At 35.8% G+C, this 12,252-nt stretch overlaps 1 protein-coding gene across 3 annotated transcripts in view; it reads left to right on the plus strand.

The window, feature by feature from the left end:
• The first annotated feature begins 7,552 nt into the window (after positions 1-7,552).
• LOC117318062 overlaps positions 7,553-12,252 on the plus strand; it is a 40,018-nt gene continuing 35,318 nt past the window's right edge. For all 3 annotated transcript variants that reach the window (XR_004530293.1, XR_004530294.1, XM_033873064.1), the window contains exon 1: positions 7,553-7,708. The gene's annotated coding sequence lies outside the window, so the exon portion shown is untranslated. The remainder of the gene's footprint in view (positions 7,709-12,252) is intronic.

Below are 12,252 nucleotides of genomic sequence, written 5' to 3' on the forward strand. Positions count from 1 at the left end.
CAACTGAAGTTAAAAAATACTATTTAAAAATATATAGTCCTCACTACCTCTATAAAACAATGGAGCGGAGGAATACGTTTGTAAGATAGGGAGACATGACACTTCAATGAAAACGTTCATGTGTGAAACTAAATGGTAAATTATCCGCCATGTTTGATTTGCATGTCGGATTATTGCAAGACGAATCGTTATCCCCAATACTCTATTCTTTTTTTAAACGACATGTAGAGTGATTCATGAATTATAGTTGTCAAAGTTATTCATTACAGTTGATTAACCTCATTATGTTGATATACGCAGATGATACAGTCTTGTTCTCGGCAGACGTTACCGACCTCCAATATATGCGTGATTGTTTATAGTCCTATACTCTTAAATATACGTAAGAGTAAATACAGAAAAACAAAAATGTTGCTCTATAGAAAAAGAAAAGAAAATGCTACCCTCTGAAAACTGGACTTTTAATGGAAACTTTGTTTGACACTTGTGATGCATGTATACTGAATTATGGATGTGAAGTGTGGGAACAAGATGTATCACCACAAATTGACAAAATCCATCTTCTTTTCTCAAAGACCTTTTTAACATTAAGAAAACGGTAGATTCTGCAATGGTCTTCTTCCAAACTCCAAACTGTTAAATATTCATTGTATTTGCAACGTAAAACAGCAGTAATGAAATATTTCCTGATATTACTGCATATTCTGAATTAAGAAAAACATACATAAACAAGTTTTATTTTTGTTGTCGAAGTGCATATAAACTGATATAATTATTTTCCAGTAAAAGTGTTCAAACATTGAATGGATTGTGTATTTTTTGTTACATGCCACTCCTCTCCTCGTAAGTATGTTTTGGAAAATAAGTTCAGTTTTCATGTATGTTGTTCTTGTATATATTTAGAAATTAGTTTCTTATATTGAATAGTATATGTTTAGATTATGACGTCATACTGTCATGTTGTCATAGACATTTCCACCTTATGTAAATGCTGAATTGTTATGCATCTGTTACAAGTTCTAAAAATGATATGTAATTCATTATTGATTATGTGTCGTAATTATATTGCTTGTGTTGTGCCCTCTAACATCTTGTCATTCAATTTGTAATATGTATACATATGTGTATATGAGTATTTTGTTATCGTAAATGTTGTTTGCATTTGGAAATAAACTGAATTTATCCCACCTCTGATGACCATTATTACGTCTTTGTATTCTGACGTTGCTACCAGTGTTTTTTTGTTTTTTTTTGTTGTTTTTTTTATAAATCTCAATTGCATTTAACCGCTGACACCAGTTCAAAATGAATTGAACGACAAATTTCGAAAGTTTGTATCTACACTGTATTTACAATATCATAAATACTGTATAAATCCACCAAGTAATATCCGTTCACTCAATACCAGTTGCCAGACTTTATCTATAACTTTTGTTACTAGATGTACATTTAAACTATACTCTATCTACCACAACATACTCATAGACTACTATTCTATCCGATTTCTCGACTCTCAAATCTAACTCTCCTCAAAGTCTCCTTACTTGTATCCTTAACTCTAAAACTCCAAATACTCCAAAGACCTCCTCTTTTAATTACTATCTAATTGCCAAACTCCCAACTCTTAACTGACCGTTCTCTCCAAACTGTCTGGCCTAAATGTGTCCCATTTGGCAGAATCTAGACTGGCCTCATGTTTCTAGAATATTATGTTCTAAATTTTCAAACAAGGGGAGATAATCTAGTATTAGAATTTAGTGGGGCAATCTTGACAAAGAAAAAAAAAAAAACTTGGTGCCTGTTGGCCAGTCTAAGCATGCATAGGACCTGCTAAAATTAACCTAGAGGTCAGCTCATCCTGCCTCGCTGACAATTAAGTTATCTCACAGACCAGACTTCCCCCACAAAAGAATCACAGTCACTCTAATCGTAGTTTTCAACCAAAACATTTATTGATGGTTACTTATATTACAGCTTCCTAAATACAACTGAAACACTTTTCACGGCCCAAGGCATAACAAATTATATACAATGCATGACTCTATATCCCACCTGTTTATGCGTACTCCCGAAAAAAATGACATCATTCATTCACCGATTCACACTTTACAAAATCATCTAGTAATCTTATTCATAAAGAAATTAATTTAATTATTGTTGACAAAGAACATATTTCAATCCAATGCTTTATATTTTTCACATTTATCACAGTTCCATACATTTCTCAGGAAAGTCATTTAATAACACAAAGTGCAGTTAATTCCACGGGAGGCCACTCTCAAAAACTGTTAATTCCACCTACATGACTGTCATTCCATCAGACACAGATTTATCAATTAATTTTAGTTTTAGCAATACACACTTAAAAATGTGAGACATACAGGCCTATTGAGGACATTTAGTATTTATTAAATCATAATCGCTTTCCCGTCATCACGGCTCGATCCGTCTTTTATCGGTCAATGTGTGGATACACATGTCCACCGCTGGACAATGTTTCCAGCTCATCATCCAGGTAGATATGCCAAGAATAATGGATCCTCTTTTCTGTTCACGTGATAACGATTGAAGGGATGCGATATTTATTGGCGAGTCCGTCCATATAAACAAAACCCCATGACCTTGAAATTGACACTACTGTCAATTTCTGTACATAACGGTCAAACCGAACACTAACAAGTGTAGGTACTACGGAACACATTTCATACATCCAATTCAACAGCACAATCCAAATAGCATCATTATGGCCGGTTTCACATAGAGTGTTTTCGTTCAAAGTATCAAAAATAGTTACATCCAAGAAATAATCACTTCACTTACAGACTATTCACAGACATTTTACTTCCATCACATGTATTAGTAAATTGACATTATTATGGCCGATTTAAAGCTGATGGTTTTTTATAAAACCACAAAATAACAATATCCTACGGAATGTTTTCAATACAATTATACATACAGTAAAATCCTGGATATAATCTCTTTGTTTAATCCAAAACTATTCACGGACCTACCTACTTCAAACACATTTGCTATCAAAGTGGCATTATTAAGGTATCAATGGCACTTCACAGAGTTGTTTTGTGTTTATCCCTCGCATCATCAATTCATGCTAGTACAAATATTCTTGTCGGACAGTTTTTTTTCTAGTTCTGTCGTTATGTGTTACAAGATTCCCCACAGACTTGATACCAGGGGCGGTGCCCCTTTTGGAGTCTTTCGTCATCTTAACTGCCGTTAACACTTTTTGAATATCTTTTTGGATGTATTGGCGATCTTTTTACGGAACTCTGCCGAAGTCTTGACCTCTTCCGCCCCGGAGTATCGAACCAATAGCCTAGCAAAGCTTGCTGGAATTCTCTCAATTCTTGTATGTCTCTATCTGTCTTCTCCAACCGATCGTTGACAGTAAGGTCATCTGGAGCCTCTAGGCCGTGTATTGGACACTCATGAGGCAAATCACTTACTGTCTATGGGTGATCTTGTTTCCCATATGTATGGAACGCCCAATTAACACATATTCAATTAATTGAACCTATCTTCAAATAATTGAAGATTGGTTCAATTCAATTAAAGGTATGTTTAATTCAATTATAGATTGGTTCAATTCAATTAGAGATATGTTTGATTCAATTGTACCTAACTTTAAATAATTTAAGATAGATCTTCAATTGAATTGAATCCATCTTAAAATAATTAAAGATATGTTCAATTAATTGAATATATGTTAATTTGGCGTTCCATACATATGTGGCACTCAACATAAAACAACAAGTGTCTCTCTAATGACGTCATTAACGGTCGCTCCTACGTCATCCTCTCGTGGAGCTCCAGGACAACTGAATCTCAGCAAGGTTTCTGTTCATTTGTTGTCTATATCCTTCTCTTCCTGTTAATAAAACTTCAACACTTTCCGCGAGCCAAGGCTAATGCAATGCATAACAAAGTATATACACAAAGAAAACCAATACAATCACCGGATATATATCAACAGTTTTAGAAAATACAATAAGAGACACGAACATTAATATTTTTGTAGTACAAATGTATTTGATAAAATAACCATAAACTTTTTTGTATTGGAAAGCAAACTCGTTTCTTCTTTTACGCTAAGATAACAATTAGTCCGGACGAGTTATCCATCTTTACGGATAGTTACATGTATTTCCAAAATCTTTGAAAACGGTCCTGACCGAGAACCGTTAGAACAGGACTACTAGTAGTATTCTCTCCAACAGACACGAATTTTATCGCCTCGAACGAGATTTAATCGGTCAGCAAATATGTAATTCTAAAGATGCCATCTCACGTCTAGATACAGAAAACGAATGTTCATTGTATTCGGCGAGATTACACTCATTTTGAAATTAAACTTTACACAGATAAATAACAAAATACTTCCGAATCTAGCTTTCCAGTCAGAAGCCTCCAATAAAGAAGGGCTTTTAAAAAAGTGTTTATAACAAATACATATAAAAGCGCAGTGAGTTTATTACAATGTCAGTTTAACCAAAGGCGTCTGCATCGGGTTTTTTTTTTTATAGAAACAATTGTTGATATAGAAAGTAGGAGTAGGGGGCTGAGATTTGTTCTATAAATACTAGCCAGATGCAGGCGCCTGTAGTTTTAATTTTATACTAACGATGTTATAAACTTGTTTTTGTATTCCTTCGATATTTTACCTCAGAAATAAAACAGTTTATTCTTTATCCTAGGTTCCCTTAGTCAGAACCGTCACAGGAAAAATAAGTCTTTATGTAAAGTCTGTAATATATCTATCCTTCCCGATGTATTTTAATAAAATAGCTGTAATATCAGGACTAAAATAATTTCAATCTCTCTCGACATATTATTGTCAACACTAAGATTAACTGCAATATATGTCCTTGCCTGCATTTTTTTCGATCAAAATGATAAAATACGACTATTCTTCTTCTTCTTCTTCCTGGTACGACCTCCGTCAAAAATGACGATTACGGTCAGTTTGTAGGTTGGATGCTGTTAAAAAAGTGAGGGAATTTAGTTACAGTGAGAGGGTTTTTTTTATTAATTTTTTTTTAGTGGAAACTATAAGATAAAAACATGAGGGTGTGTTTACGGTGTATGCTTGAGATCATCAAGGGCTGCATTGTGTATGTGCCTTGAAGATCTCTAGTGTAGTGCATTGTACTGCTGCCACCGGGAGGAGGTTCCATTGTGTTATTGTGTGTGGGAAAAAGGAGTATTTGTATGTGTCATTGGTGGCAGATAGGTGTCTGAAGGTGTAGGGGTGTGTTTGCCTTGTCCTAGGGTCTGCTGGGTGCATGATGCCGTGTGGGTCTATTGCGACATGATGGTGAATGATTTTGTATAGTAGTATAAGTCTGGTCTTTAGTCTGCGTGTTTGAAGTGTGGGCCAGTTGAGTTTATCCATCATGTCTTGTACTGAACTTGTGTTGTGGTATCTGTTTTGTACGTATCGTGCTGCTCTGCGTTGTGTTTTTTCTCCCAAATTATTACAGTGATTTCTGTTAGCGAGTATAACCTGTGTTTTGTAGAAAATGTTGTATATTGCAGTCGTTTAGCATCTCATTCTGTACGTTTCGGAACGAATATCCTTCTCCGATCTTTTTTTTTCTCCGTTGCATACTTGCCAACTTTTTAAAATTCTCATGGGGGAGAAAGTGCGTGAGCGACATTTTTGACCGGAAAACACATTTCACGTGCGACACATTTAGCAAACAAAAACTAAGGGGAGATAATTTGCTATTGGAAAATAAATCCCTTGCATGAACACTTAAGCTTCCTTCCCTCACTGAAAAAAAGGGGGGAAAACTTATTTCAATGCTCTTTTTTATTCAAGTTTGGAAAGATAATTATATTTTATAAGCAACAAGTTACAAAAAAAAACTGCAAAATTACATCATTTTTAATTATTTCTGGAAATGATTTAACTCACTGTTCACTCTAAATAAAAGTATTTACTTAGATATGTTATGAAAATTATGTTGTTAGATAGATGTCAGTCAATTAAATGCAAATTATCACAATGATATCACTTTCTATCAAGCTTTCTCTCCAGCAGTAAACTTCAAAAGAAAATACCTAAACTGTCACGATAAATATCTAGAGTACAATATATAATATCTGAATGAAATTTCAAATGTTTCCTTTGGATTACAACAAAGACAATGATACAAAAATATATAAATAAAAAGGGCTGTACCAGCAGTTGTAATCACTATATAGGCTTAATTGCAACTCAGTACTTTGTAGATGGGGACTGATACTCAAATTCAAAGTTTTAACATGACAGTATTTAGTTTACGAAAGTGAGTATTTGTGGACATGTTTCTGTCTTTCAAAATGTGAATTGGGAAAGTTTCTGCCAAAATAAGTCTCTGTTAATTGACACGAAGTATGGTGATGCTACGGTGATTGAAACGACGTTACCTACCGGCAACCAGGCCTTCGGTCTATATGGTCGTTATTGTGAATTTATTTCCTTGTGCTAATTATCTAAAGATCAGCTAATGTTTAAATGTAGATAACATTTCAATAAGTAATCTGTCAAATTTGATACTCCGTTGATAACATTGCCAGTGTTGTTTTCACTTTTTCTGTCCGAGATATACTGTCAAGTAGAGGTCGTTTATGCGCTTGACATCAAAGGCAGTATACGAAGCCATTTACAAGCGTTCAATCAACCATGACTGACCTGCTACAAAACCATCACCACGCGTCCTCAGCTTGATTAGTTTTAATTAATTGTTTATTTATCGGGGTATTGTCACCCATGCAGTCAGTGAAGTGTCAGAATTTCGTTACGGTCTGTGAGCAGGTCAGTTAACTGACCAATGCCCCACACATATGTCTTTCACCAGCCAGCAAGCGTTACCTGTCATAGGCCTTAGTGAATCTAACAAGATGAATAGGGGCTCCATACGGGGTTATCAAGACATATTCTCCAAAATCGGGAGAATACACTATGTTTTATCTATACGATCGGGAGACGGGGCAGGGAGTCTGGAATCGGGAAATTCCCGACTAAATCGGGAAAGTTGGCAAGTATGCCGTTGGTCGATTTTCAAATTATTCGTCTCGTAAAGATAAATTATTTTACACCATACCGTAACAAAGCGCAGGACACGATTGAAGGGAGGCAACCGTCATATCCTACATACTTTATCATTTGGATCAAGATTAATTTAAACATAGTTTTGTTCATTGGTTTTGCAAAATTTACAATTGCATTTATAAACATTAATTGTTACATTTGGATTGGAAAAAAAATCAAGATTAAATTCCTGAATTATTGGTGATTGGCAGTTTTTAATATTCTAAAAAAAATCACTCGGAGTTCAATACACATTTCACAAAACTAAAAGACAAACAAATAACATGTGGTTGCGATATAATGTTCACGACAATCCTACTCAGACTCGGTCCTGATGAGCGGAGCTCAGCTGTGTCGAGTTGATGCTGCTGCAGAGAACAGCTGTGTTTACAATATTACCGGAAATAGAATTCCGGAAGGAAATAGGCAACAGCGCATTCTGGGAAATTACCTATATTCACGTCTAACCACACGACTAACAAAAACAGACGAAGAAAAACATCGTTCTGTCGAAAGGATGAAGACTTCACGCTCGAAAAACGTGCAGAGATGGAAGACGTAGGGTTTACCAACAGATTTATGTGTAAATATACACAATATTACACCGAAATGGTAATATATGCTCGTTTTTACACAACAGGTATCGATGTCTCCATTCTGTCAGTGGCCTAAATTTTCCATCCGTCTGGGTCTGTGTGTCCATGTCTAGACACATGGAATTATTTAAGGTGATATCTAATCAATGGGTCAGAGTGGTAGCCCCGGGCCAAACTGATAGGTCAATTTAGGTATGGCGTTTAGGTGTGTCTGCGTATTGATTTTCTAACGAGTAGGTCTGTATCGATCAACACGTTCTGGGTTTAATTTGTTGACTTGGTTAACGTGTGTTGGTGTTGGTAGACCTAAGAGACAATGGGGAAGTCAATGTATGATTATGTCTATGAAACATGCATTGTCTTACATTCTAGCGATTGTTTTTAATCTGTCTTATACTCCCATAGATTTAATAATCTGTCCTCTGCATTATAATTTATTTGACATTTTGAAAGAAACTGGCCAATGTTATCTAGTGTAGTCACTGTCAGGTGAGTCACTTTTCACACAAAGCTATTTAAAAAAACCTCTTGTGTTTACATACATTTATTTAAAAAATGTAGTCTTATGATGCATAAATATACAGTGTTTTTTTCTGTACATGTAGACTATCAATTTGCAAGTTTAATGACACCCTCTCCCACTACATGTTGACAAAATCTTTTACCTAATGAAATAGGTCAATTAAATGGTAGAGGCAGAAGTAGAATTTCACATCTATTAGCAAAAAGGTAGCAAAAAAAAAACATTCAGTGGTTGGCACCAAGGTCTGTCTCGTGCACCGGTGTATGGCATATTTTTGCCAGATTTTAATTTTTGATTACCAATTAAATGATGGAAATACAATGGAACTTTTCTAAACCAATCATGTAGGGTACATGAACGTTTGGCTGGTTTATAGAGAGTTCAGAGAGGTGATCCATTTTGACCAGTCATGATCTGTGGATAATATTGATTGGATGATGTCTCGTATATTTATAGTAGTGTTAATATTATGTAAGGTAATAAATACATAGAATGTAGAATTTATATTTAAAAAAAAAACAACTAAATAGTTAAGTTATCATTCTGATTCATTTCACTTATCCTTTCACAAGGCCGTCATTGACACTGACCTGCATCTGGCTTGTGGCTACAATTCTGTGCTTATGAGGTACGATAAGGGGGATTCATTTCATTTCAAACTAGAACGGTTTTAGAAATTGAAATAGAAACTATGATTTTAAACCTTTAAGTTGTTTCTAAACTAATTCAGGATGTCAATTTTGCATTTTAAATCAAAGCCTGAACTACTATTTGCTTCCTTATGATACATGCAAATTTGTCAACTGCAATAATACCTGTTCAGGGCGTAATGCAAATAAGATGCATACAACTTTCAACATGTTTTCTTAAGTTATGATAAACAGACTGTATTGCCTTGATTATACATGGTTTCATCATAGTCATAGGTGCTACTTACCAATTTACCTATAGATACTACATGGGTATGCCCCAAGACAAAGCTTATGACAACTATTGCCACAGGTGTTGATTTCATGGTCGGTTAGATGGGCACCTGTCATGTTCGCTCAGGTAAGACCAGTTTACATAGCTTAAGAAGAATTGTTTGGGTACCGGTATATTTTAATTATTTGGAACACAGAATTTGTTCTGTATAATAAATTCAAAAGCATAGTACATATAAATTAGCAAGATTTTTAATTACTTTAATAAAGAAGGATACATTCTGTACTGACTATACATTGCCATTTCAGTCGTTATCAAGAGGTGATCGATTTTGGGAAGTTATACTGTTTGTCACATCTATATATGCATGTTGTGGCATAATTGATGGATATCAATCAAGTTTCTTTGTGGCGATACATGTAATCATTGTTATATCTGTATGTGACATTTTACTGGTAGACGAGTCACACTATACATGGCTAGACCTGTTATTTTGGTGGGGGATTATTTATACCCCATGACCTATATAACTTTGCTGAACCACTCATGGCTGATGGTCTTGGTAGGTAGATTACGTAATTTGGTATCAAATCTATTGACATTTAAATCTTGCAGTTTTGTTGTACGATCTGTTAACAATATATGGCTGTCATTTAAATTCTGAATTCCTGTTTTTATGTCTTCTACATTATACTCTGCAGGTTTAAGTCACCACAATTAAACAATGCTGTGTTTGTATTGTATATCACATATGCATACCTATTATTTTATCATATTCCATATCTATTCTAATAAATGCCCAGGGGGTGCAACTTTTCATATGGGGGGGGGGGGGGGGGGGGGGGACGTTTAATAGAAGGCAAAATTTCAGAGTTTGTAACAGCCGATAGGTCTGTTAAGTGTACTTGTTTGACACCATGAAACAAGTGTTTATTTGTTCAAAACCTTGTAAAACTAAGTGACAAACAAGTGTTTATCTGTCCAAAACCTTGTAAAACTAAGTGACAAACAAGTGTTTATCTGTCCAAAACCTTGTAAAACTAAGAGCTAAGTGACAAACAAGTGTTTATCTGTCCAAAACATTGTAAAACTAAGTGACAAATATTTTGGCACTTGTGTATGAATTGCATTAACATATAAACATTGTTGTTATTTATTCTTACTGTGGTTCTACTTACTATGTACATTGTATGAAATGAGACAAGGTCGAGTGTCAAGTTGCATCATAACATGGGTGGGTGCACGTGGTGTTTATTAGTCAAATGTAGGTGATCATCTGCCCATCTTCGCTAACCAAGGGTTACTCTACGTACGCTAATTTTATAAGCTTAGTGAAATGGAGCTTAGCGTAGAGTAAGCGAAGATGTCATCTGCCATGAAGCAATTGAATACCCAGAATGACCAGATTAAGTTTTGGGAAAGCCTGCATCAATTATAACGTAGTGTCAATTTAAATGCTGTGACCTTTGAGCGGTATAAAGTTACTTATAAACAGATCCACATGATGGAAGGAGAGAGTGATTAGTTCTCTATAAAAATAAATCATTGGTCACATTCCTGTTCTAACATTAATTCTCCATATATTTTTCATCTGTTTAGTAGGAGACCCTAACTGTACCAATCTGTAACCACTGCCCAAACAGAAATGGCAAGCTTGCGATTCACTATTATTGCAAGCTTGCCGCAAGCTTAATCTGCAAGCTAGGAATTGGAACCTTGCAGCAAGCTAGTATTTGAAACCTCGCGGCAAGCTTGCGGCGAGCTAGTTTCTGCAAGCTTGCCGCAAGCTAAATAGTCTAGCTCTGACTTTAAAATAAATTTAATGCAGCAAAAATAAAGCAAAAACATCAAATTAATGTAAAAGTCTGTATTTCTATCATTCAGAGCAGTACGGCTGTTACAATAAAACACCTTATAGATACAAACTTTATATACAAACATCTATATTTTATTCCATATTCTTTTAAACTAAATCAATGCACACTTACATAACAATACATCAAAGGTTATTTAATTTCTAGTTCATGAATGTTTTTCTTATCATTGTTTCAGTTGCATAAATTATTTGCTTTGCTTTGGTAACAAAGCCATTTTTGTTTTCAGTCTTGAGAGAGGTTTAATTATGCAGTCTCATGTAAGGCAATAAAGTATGCAGAGATAGCTCGTTAATTTGCAGTTAAATTGATGGCTGTTCAGATGAGATCCCTCTTAAAATTAATTAAAAAACATAAAAACACATGGAAAATATTAGCTTGTATCAATTCATGGGCATGGATATATATAGCTCATGATCATAAGGAATAAAAAAAATACAATTTTATGGAAGATTTTGTAACATGAGCAAAACATAAGCAATCTTGGCTGAATTGTCCTTTCAAACAAAGGATTTAACAACTTACTGGGTGTCGCGGATGTCCTGATCGTTAATACGCTGATATTAAAATGCTGTTATGCTGCTTGGGTCATGGGCGAGCTTCATACCAGTACTCTTCCCTAGAACTTGGGATCGCGGTGCACTGGTAGCTAGGGGATACTCTTCCCTGGAACTTGGGATCGCGGTGTACTGGTAGCTAGGGGATACTCTTCCCTGGAACTTGGGATCGCGGTGCACTGGTAGCTAGGGGATACTCTTCCCTAGAACTTGGGATCTCGGTGCACAGGTACTTAGGGGATACTCTTCCCTAGAACTTGGGATCGCAGTGTACTGGTATACGTAGCTAGGGGATACTCTTCCCTAGAACTTGGGATCGCGGTGTACTGGTAGCTAGGGGATACTCTTCCCTGGAACTTGGGATCGCGGTGTACTGGTAGCTAGGGGATACTCTTCCCTAGAACTTGGGATCGCGGTGTACTGGTAGCTAGGGGATACTCTTCCTTAGAACTTGGGATCTCGGTGCACAGGTACTTAGGGGATACTCTTCCCTAGAACTTGGGATCGCAGTGTACTGGTATACGTAGCTAGGGGATACTCTTCCCTAGAACTTGGGATCGCGGTGTACTGGTAGCTAGGGGATACTCTTCCCTAGAACTTGGGATCACGGTGTACTGGTAGCTAGGGGATACTCTTCCTTAGAACTTGGGATCGCGGTGTACTGGTAGCTAGGGGATACTCT

Source organism: Pecten maximus, chromosome 19 (assembly GCF_902652985.1).
Source record: "Pecten maximus chromosome 19, xPecMax1.1, whole genome shotgun sequence".
NCBI lineage: Eukaryota > Metazoa > Mollusca > Bivalvia > Pectinida > Pectinidae > Pecten > Pecten maximus.